At 33.6% G+C, this 9437-nt stretch overlaps 1 pseudogene; it reads right to left on the bottom strand.

The window, feature by feature from the left end:
• Window positions 1-8290: 8290 nt before the first annotated feature.
• LOC116001485 lies at window positions 8291-9073 on the bottom strand (annotated as a pseudogene).
• Window positions 9074-9437: the final 364 nt, after the last annotated feature.

Here is a 9437-nt window from a genome sequence, read left to right as displayed (position 1 = left end):
AATTGATTTGAATTGTCCAACGATTACAAGAGAGAGAGAGTCCTTATAGTACAAGCTACTGATGACTCTCCTATACTGTAGGCTAGACTATTAGATTAAGCTACAGCCACTAATAACATAACATATAATAACAAATAATAAAGTGTAACTAAATGTAACATAACTCACAGTGATTTACCTATCACTATATATCATGTTGGGCCTTGCGACTCTGCGAGCAAAAGAATTTTGCCTTTTTATAAGCAAGACTTTAAGAATGGCAAATCACTCTCTTATGAATTTTAAAATAACTACACTAGTTCTTAGGGCTCAAACTTGAGATCTTGATTAAACTAGAAAAGACCTATGTCATATTATTTACATTGGGTAATATTTTATTTATTTGTTCTAGTGAGCATATTCGTTGGTTATATTAGAAATATCCATTAACTAGTTGACATTATAATAAGTTGCAATTGCTATCTATAGTATACTTATTTCTTGGACTAAAAAGAAAGGAAGAAAAAAAAAAAAAAGTTAAACACAGGCAAGGTTATGGAACTTGTCTCATAACATTAGGTTAAAAGCCTCATGATTTGAATGATAAAATATATTATCTTTGTCTAATTGTCTCATTTCACATATTTTATTGTTCTTTAATCATTTTTTAAAATATTTATAATTTTTTATATTTTAGTACAACTATTTTTTTCTTGCTTAAAGTATACAGTATCCCACCACGTACTGTGGATCTAATTTTGATTTGACCCTAGTCGTGACAACAGAGTTTGCTTTTTTACTCGGAGAAGTCTTGACGACCCAAGTCTCTTTTAAGTTTTAACATGTATGACTTTCAAATATATAAATTTTATTCACTTACAAATTGGAGTAAAAATAAATTGTAAATAAGTTACACCAATTTTTGTTATTTGAATTAGACACGTAAATAAGAGACGTACGGAGTGGCTTGTAGAATGACTAATGATTAATGAATTGAAGCCTGAAGAGTGAATAGGCCGGCGAGGTAGGGACGCACCCAACAACAAAAACATATGCCATCCGACTCGGACCATGATTCGTGTTGATTGTCATTGGCTCATCTCTAAACTAAAAAGAGCATAATAAAAAAGCCTTAGATCTCGTTTTTTGCTTTTTCTTTTAATCTTTAGCTTTTCCCAAACATATAATTACTTCGTTCTGATGTTCTGCCAAACCTTGTAGGCCTTCGAGAATGCGAATACTAACCTTTAGGATGTTTCTGCAGTTAATAAATTATATGCTTATAAATAAATTGAAGTTACATAATATGTTAATTACATACTTGCATATCGTTAACATATTATGTGCGTGTATAATTAACATACATAATGTATGTTAAATGCAGACACATAATTTAAATGTCATTTTGGGTCATGATTTACAATGTAATGTGAACTNGCAGCATCAAGAAATTCGGCGGGAGCGGTGATTGTCCCGTCAATGTAACCAGCAAGACCGAGTCCAACAAGGGTGGACTGGACTTGTCTTCTCCAAACAGGAAAGTTGGAGGAAGTGAGTCTAATTGGGAAATGGGTGGGAGCATTTAATTGAATGAGTGCAGTTTGTGCAGTGATTGCCATGGAGGTGGAGTATAGAAAAGAAGGGAAAAGAAAAATAAAATTGCTCGTTAGAGACTAGACTCTGATACCATGTAAGATGTGAATATACAGAGAAAAGAAGAGATACATTTTATTGATAAATCATGAGCGATATATATACAAACCTATAACTGCAGAACCAAAGCTAACGGAGCATTACAAGGAAGCTACAACAATAATCAGTTATGGCTAAGGAAAGGCTACAGAAAACTCTAACAAATACTTATGCTTTAACAGACGGCACCATCGGAGGGGGCTGCGGCCATGGATTGGGATCGGAAAACCGAGGTGAATAGGTGATTGAGTTTGGTGGATGAAAAGTCGGTCACCTATCGCAACTGATACCAGATTAATGAATTGATTTGAATTGTCCAACGATTACAAGAGAGAGAGAGTCCTTATAGTACAAGCTACTGATGACTCTCCTATACTGTAGGCTAGACTATTAGATTAAGCTACAGCCACTAATAACATAACATATAATAACAAATAATAAAGTGTAACTAAATGTAACATAACTCACAGTGATTTACCTATCACTATATATCATGTTGGGCCTTGCGACTCTGCGAGCAAAAGAATTTTGCCTTTTTATAAGCAAGACTTTAAGAATGGCAAATCACTCTCTTATGAATTTTAAAATAACTACACTAGTTCTTAGGGCTCAAACTTGAGATCTTGATTAAACTAGAAAAGACCTATGTCATATTATTTACATTGGGTAATATTTTATTTATTTGTTCTAGTGAGCATATTCGTTGGTTATATTAGAAATATCCATTAACTAGTTGACATTATAATAAGTTGCAATTGCTATCTATAGTATACTTATTTCTTGGACTAAAAAGAAAGGAAGAAAAAAAAAAAAAAGTTAAACACAGGCAAGGTTATGGAACTTGTCTCATAACATTAGGTTAAAAGCCTCATGATTTGAATGATAAAATATATTATCTTTGTCTAATTGTCTCATTTCACATATTTTATTGTTCTTTAATCATTTTTTAAAATATTTATAATTTTTTATATTTTAGTACAACTATTTTTTTCTTGCTTAAAGTATACAGTATCCCACCACGTACTGTGGATCTAATTTTGATTTGACCCTAGTCGTGACAACAGAGTTTGCTTTTTTACTCGGAGAAGTCTTGACGACCCAAGTCTCTTTTAAGTTTTAACATGTATGACTTTCAAATATATAAATTTTATTCACTTACAAATTGGAGTAAAAATAAATTGTAAATAAGTTACACCAATTTTTGTTATTTGAATTAGACACGTAAATAAGGTTACACCAATTTTTGTTATTTGAATTAGACACGTAAATAAGAGACGTACGGAGTGGCTTGTAGAATGACTAATGATTAATGAATTGAAGCCTGAAGAGTGAATAGGCCGGCGAGGTAGGGACGCACCCAACAACAAAAACATATGCCATCCGACTCGGACCATGATTCGTGTTGATTGTCATTGGCTCATCTCTAAACTAAAAAGAGCATAATAAAAAAGCCTTAGATCTCGTTTTTTGCTTTTTCTTTTAATCTTTAGCTTTTCCCAAACATATAATTACTTCGTTCTGATGTTCTGCCAAACCTTGTAGGCCTTCGAGAATGCGAATACTAACCTTTAGGATGTTTCTGCAGTTAATAAATTATATGCTTATAAATAAATTGAAGTTACATAATATGTTAATTACATACTTGCATATCGTTAACATATTATGTGCGTGTATAATTAACATACATAATGTATGTTAAATGCAGACACATAATTTAAATGTCATTTTGGGTCATGATTTACAATGTAATGTGAACTCTGATTCATAGTATAATTTGTCATCAAATATAAACCCGCACAATGGAGTAACAGGCCGGGAGAAAGTTTTTTGAACCTGAAAGAAATTATGTATGCTTTGAAAAAATTAATGTAAAGGAGACCCGACAAACAAACTTTATTAAGATAAATACAAAAGATGTGGGGTGAAATTGAGCAGCAGCGTATCTTTGAGTCAGCCATTAAAACATAAGAGATGGCGCTTTCAATTTGCCACAATTATGGCATATCATTCATATATATATATGTTGCTTTCATGAAAATTTCTTCAAAGAAAAAATCAAATTAAAAATGGAAAGAAGACAGAACAGCACGGCTACGGATATGGAATTCTGCTGTTATTCTAGTGGTTGGATGGTATCATGATGACAACTTGGTGGGGATGTGGGACTATCCTAGCTATGTTTTGGATCCAACTATAACCTAGTAATAAAATTATATATATTCTTGTGTTTATCCCATATGTTACTGGGAGATGACATGCTATATATGCGTTAAAGTGGAATAATAACACTTGTCTCTAAGGTTCACACCGAACTGGATTTATTGAGTATAGTGGATTGGGAGTGTGGGAAAGCGCCCGCTATACACAGTACAAAAGTAATTTTGTAAATGTACCTATATGTTATGGTTACATATATTTGATGTTTGTAACCCTAAATGTATTATCATCTCAATTAATAAAAGAACTACTTCGCTAGTGTAAATGTAGACCGAATCACGTAAATCTTGTGTTCTTATTTTGTTTGTCTTTATTTGATCTTGATTTTCTCAAAAAATATAAATAATGTAAATTTTCAATTTAAATTTCTTAAATATTTTTTAATTCATTTAAAGTGAGTAATTACAAGTTAATAATCTATCAATTTATTACATTGAAAATTGTCAAGCATAAAAATGTAATTCATTTAAAGGAAAAAAATGACGATAATTTTTGTGCGAATGGCACGACAAATATTATATTATAGTTTTTGCCCTAATTTTTATAGCTATATAAATTATATATATATGTTCAAATGAGGACACATATTTTAATGAGGACCTTTAGGATAGATCATTTGTCATAAATGCTTGATGTCCAATGTCCAGCTTTTCGTTTATCTTTAGGAATGGCCTTGCCACGTTTGAGCATAAGCAATGATTATGTCTCTCTTCTAATATGTTCACCTCAAACCACCCATGTTTGTGTCGTTTTAGTACTAACATTGCCTTACATCCCACCATGTTTGATACTCGTCGGCACTTCTATGTTTGGGTGTTTGCTTCCTCATTTGTGCTATTGTTCCCTTCATATGCTTTATTGTGTGCCCGTCTCGGGTACCTAGCAAATACTTCACTCCAACGTCTTCGTCCCTATTTTTCCTCATAGTGCTACATCTAACATCGAATCCCACTAGTGCTGCCTAGTGTTTATAAAAATCAACTCCTTGTTTTACTGTTTCAAATTAAAACGTTGTCCAAGGTAAGGCTTGATGGCCTTGTCACATGGCGGGGTAAATTCCTTTGTTTTTCCCGGTGATATGTTCATTACACATTTTGTTGCATCAATGGGGTGTTCGTCCCCTCCTGTGTAAACTATCCTTCTTTCATGCAAACTATCCTCATCTGATTCCTTCTCCAAATACAATCCTGTGTAAATACAATTTTGTAAAAACGCTAATCTAAATACTTAGTCTAAAAATGGTAGTATAAACATTTTTAAATAATGACTACATCCTATATACTAATTATTTTTGTTGTCAAGATCGATGTTGATTTTGTCTTTAAACCAAACAAGTTGATTATAGAAAATGAAATGAATTGTAAATTTATATTAGTTCTAATATATTTAAAAAATGCACAATAAGTATTTTACATACAATATTAATGAATGTTGCAACGGTAGCTATTTTTCAAATTTCTTCTTTTTCTAAATTTGAAAGATTGGTTCCAACAATATTGTAGTCTCAGCATCTTTTCAATGCATCAAATGTGTCTGCCCTACATTGACATATTTAATAATGAGTTTTAAATCAATTTATTAGGTTATTTAAATGTTTTCTTTGTCAACAAATCCTCCATAAGTGGTTAATATGATTGGCTTCAAACTATTTTTTCTTTTAAATTTTTTTCCATGTTATTAACATACATAATACGGAATACTTGGTAAATAAATATATAACATTATTTTTTAGTATAGTGTAAAAAAAACAATGAACAATGTAGTGAATATAATTAATTAATAAATTTGAAGGTAAAGAATCTTTGTATTGTAGAAAATATAGACAATATAACTAATGAAATTATATCTCTTTCTAAAATTTTGAAAATGAATATTTTTTTTGACTAAAGACATTGTTCACATCGAATTATAAATTAAAGAAATGCATATGTATTATTTTTTTGTTCAAATTACTAATTTATTTAATTTAATAATAGTAATAGAGTGACTTACTTAGGGTGTGTTTGGTTGGTGGGTTTAGGCATAAGGAATGGGTATGAAAGTGATTGCTTGTATTTGGTTGATAGGTTTTGTGAATGCTACTATGGGTTTGGAATACCCCATTAATGACAAAACCCATACCCTTATTAAATAAGGGTTTCATCTCCCTTCCTCCTTTCTTTCTCAACTATTAATAATCATTCCCATTCCACCAAACTACCAAACATGTTAAATACTTTCACCAAAACCCATTACCATTACCAAGTATTTGATACCCATTCCGATTCCGATTCCCATGTGTGAACCAAACGCACCCTTACTTTTGAATAATATACTTTAACATATTCGTAGTATATGTTCAACAATTATGCCAACTTTGATTGGGGTGAGGTTCGAACCTAAGACCTCACTTATAGAAATTAATGGGTAAGTTAAAAGTTTTAACGGAATATTAACGGAAAAGATAATATTTAACGGAAAACTTAACGGACAATCATATAATTACGGATAAATTAGGAAATCTCAAAGAAAATATAAATCTAACCAATTTGAACCATCCATTTAATTTAATAATTTGACCGTCATTTTTTCTACTCATTATAGGCCTAAATTTCTTTGGATTATATCATGGACAGCGCATCAAAACGACGTCGTTTTGATTAATGAAAACAGACAGATGAAACGACGTCCGTTTCGCGCCATTCACTTTCAGTTCATATACATTGCAGTTACATTTCAACACAACTACAGTTACATTTCAACACAAATTTAGTTATATTTTGATATAACTACAGTTTCATTCGATAATATAAAAACACAAATGTGAAACTGTTATTCAGTATCAGTTCATATACACTGCAGTTACATTTCAACGCAACTACAGTTACATTTCGATATAATTACAGTTTCATTCGATAATATAAAACACAAATGTAAAACTGTTATTCAGTATCAGTTCATATACACTGCAGTTATATTTCAGCACAACTACAGTTACATTTCGATATAACTACAGTTTCATTCGATAATATAAAAACAAATGTAAAGCAGTATCTTTTGAGATAAACTGTAGTATCAGTGACCGCCGTCCACAATGCATTGTGGACCGTGGTCCACGGTACAACTACTGCTTAATAGTATAGTAGATTATAGGCCTAACTTTCTTTGGTTATTAATAGTGTGTGTATATATATATCATGAACATTTACATGTGCTATAGGAAAAACATTTACATGTGCTATAGGAAAAACGAAATCAACGGCTGCCTAATCTTGCAACTATTAAATTGATTGTGCCACGTGGATTTGCTAATGGCCATTTGTGTTTTTCTCACAATGAGTTGACACATCTCACTTAAATTTATCTTTACTAGTGGAGCAACCAAGCAACAATGGAGATTGCAATCTCTTGTAGCTTATTAATAGATTAACCTTTTCTCTAACTCTATCTATCATAAAATATTGTAAGATCCCATAAAGGATTGGGCATTCAAATTTTTTTGTGGCTATTATTTATTTGAGTGAACTTCTTTTTTTCTTTTTCTTTGGAATTCTTAATTGGAGCCACAAGTATTCTCTATGCTTAGGCTATCCAGTGCTTTTAGGTTTTCAAAAGGATTAATCTTGAGATTCCAAGTGAAAGAATTTTTTTTTTTAGTACTACAACACAGTTAATACTCAATAGTACTAAAAAAAAAAAGAAAAAGAAGAAGAGTGAATGCCCCCACACTGAGATTTGAATCTAAGAGAAACACACCACAATGAAACACACCACAATGTTAAGAAACACACCACAGTGCATATGTGTGTGGTGTGTTTATTAACATTGAGTGGTGTATTTCGTAACATTGAGTGGTGTGAACCGCACGGCTGCACGGGAGAGCACGGCCGTACCTGAACCTGACCCTATATCTACTATACTAATAAGAGTCAAAGAGAGTTAAGCCTAAAATGGGTAGAAAAAATGGCGGTCAAATTATTTAATCAAATGGATGATTCAGATGAATTATTTAATCAAATAGATGGTTAAGATAATTCAGATTAATATTATTAATAGTGATTACCGAATTTAACCTTACTTTTATGATTATCCGTTAAGTTTTCCGTTAAATATTCTCTTCTCCGTTAATATTCCATTAACTTTTAACTTACCAATTAATTTCTATAAGAAAGATCTTAGGTTCGAACCTCATCTTAATCAAATTTGACATAATTAAGTTTCTCACTCTATTTACTCTTATTAAATTAAAGAGTAAATACCCAAAATGGTCCCTCGACTATAGCATAATTCACAAATTGGTCCTCGACTATTGATTGAGCTCAATTAAATCCTCAACTATTCAATTTTTACCTAATTTAGTCCTCCGTCAATTCATCAGTCTAAAACATGTTAACTCTAAGGTCATATGCGTAATTTCACCATGTCAACCTCCAAAATCACCCACTGCCTCACTGTTCTCCCACTCCGACTGCTTCGCTGCTCCTCTTATCTTCTTCACCATTGCCTTCGTCCTCTCATACTTCACCTCCCACCCTCCCAGTGCACCAAGCGTCCTCTCATACTTCACCTCCCACCCTCCCAGTGCACCAAGAACCTCCCCGTGACCCTCCTCCCACCCTCCCAGTGCACCAAGAACCTCCCCGTGACCCTGCATTTGGCCTCCCAGTGCACCAAGAACCTCCCCGTGACCCTGCATTTGGCCGGTGTATAACACACCCCCACCGCAGGTGTAGTAAATACCCTCGCAGAGATTGGCGATTTCAACGGGGAAGCTCGGGTCCTGGCCAGCATACCACGCGTTCACTAGCGGGTTCGTCGAGAGCTCAACAATCTTGTCAGCGATCACACTTATCATCCCGTCAACCCGATGTTTCCGTTAGGGGATTTTAGGGGTTTCAGATTCGGAATGTAGTCGGGTATGGCGAAAAGTATGTGCAGATTCCTAGGCATAATTTAGCGAAGTTTCTTACCTTGGCGTACGACAGCGTGTAGTCGACGATGAACGGGAAGGTGAAGTAATGGGAGCCGCAAACGGATAGCGTGCCTCCTTGACGATAAGGCACCGCGACAATAGATTTAATCGCAGATTGGACCTTAGCTTAGTGAGGGACTTGCAGTGGGAGTAAAACTCGTCGTTTTTCTCAGTGCCGAGGATCACATTCTGGGAAATATTGGCATCGATCTGAGCTCTGTTTTCCACAACCATGGTTCTCTCTAGCGGCGGCGATGGCTACCTTAGCTGACCAGGCGATCACTGTTCTCCCTGGCGGCGATGGAGTCAAAAATGCAAAGGGAGATAATAGACAATAGAAAGATGACGTATCAGGTCTTAATGTCAATGAAATTACGGATATGACCTTAGAGTTAACAGGTTTTAGACGGATGAATTGACGGAAGACTAAATTAGGTANACGGATGAATTGACGGAAGACTAAATTAGGTAAAAATTGAATAGTTGAGGGTTTAATTGGGCTCAATCAATAGTCGATGACCAATTTGTGAATTATGCTATAGTCGAGGGACCATTTTGGGTATTTACTCTAAATTAAATAAATTAGTATCTACAATAA

This window comes from Ipomoea triloba, chromosome 13 (assembly GCF_003576645.1).
Source record: "Ipomoea triloba cultivar NCNSP0323 chromosome 13, ASM357664v1".
NCBI classification, from domain to species: domain Eukaryota; kingdom Viridiplantae; phylum Streptophyta; class Magnoliopsida; order Solanales; family Convolvulaceae; genus Ipomoea; species Ipomoea triloba.
This window is presented reverse-complemented; position numbering and strand designations above follow the sequence as displayed.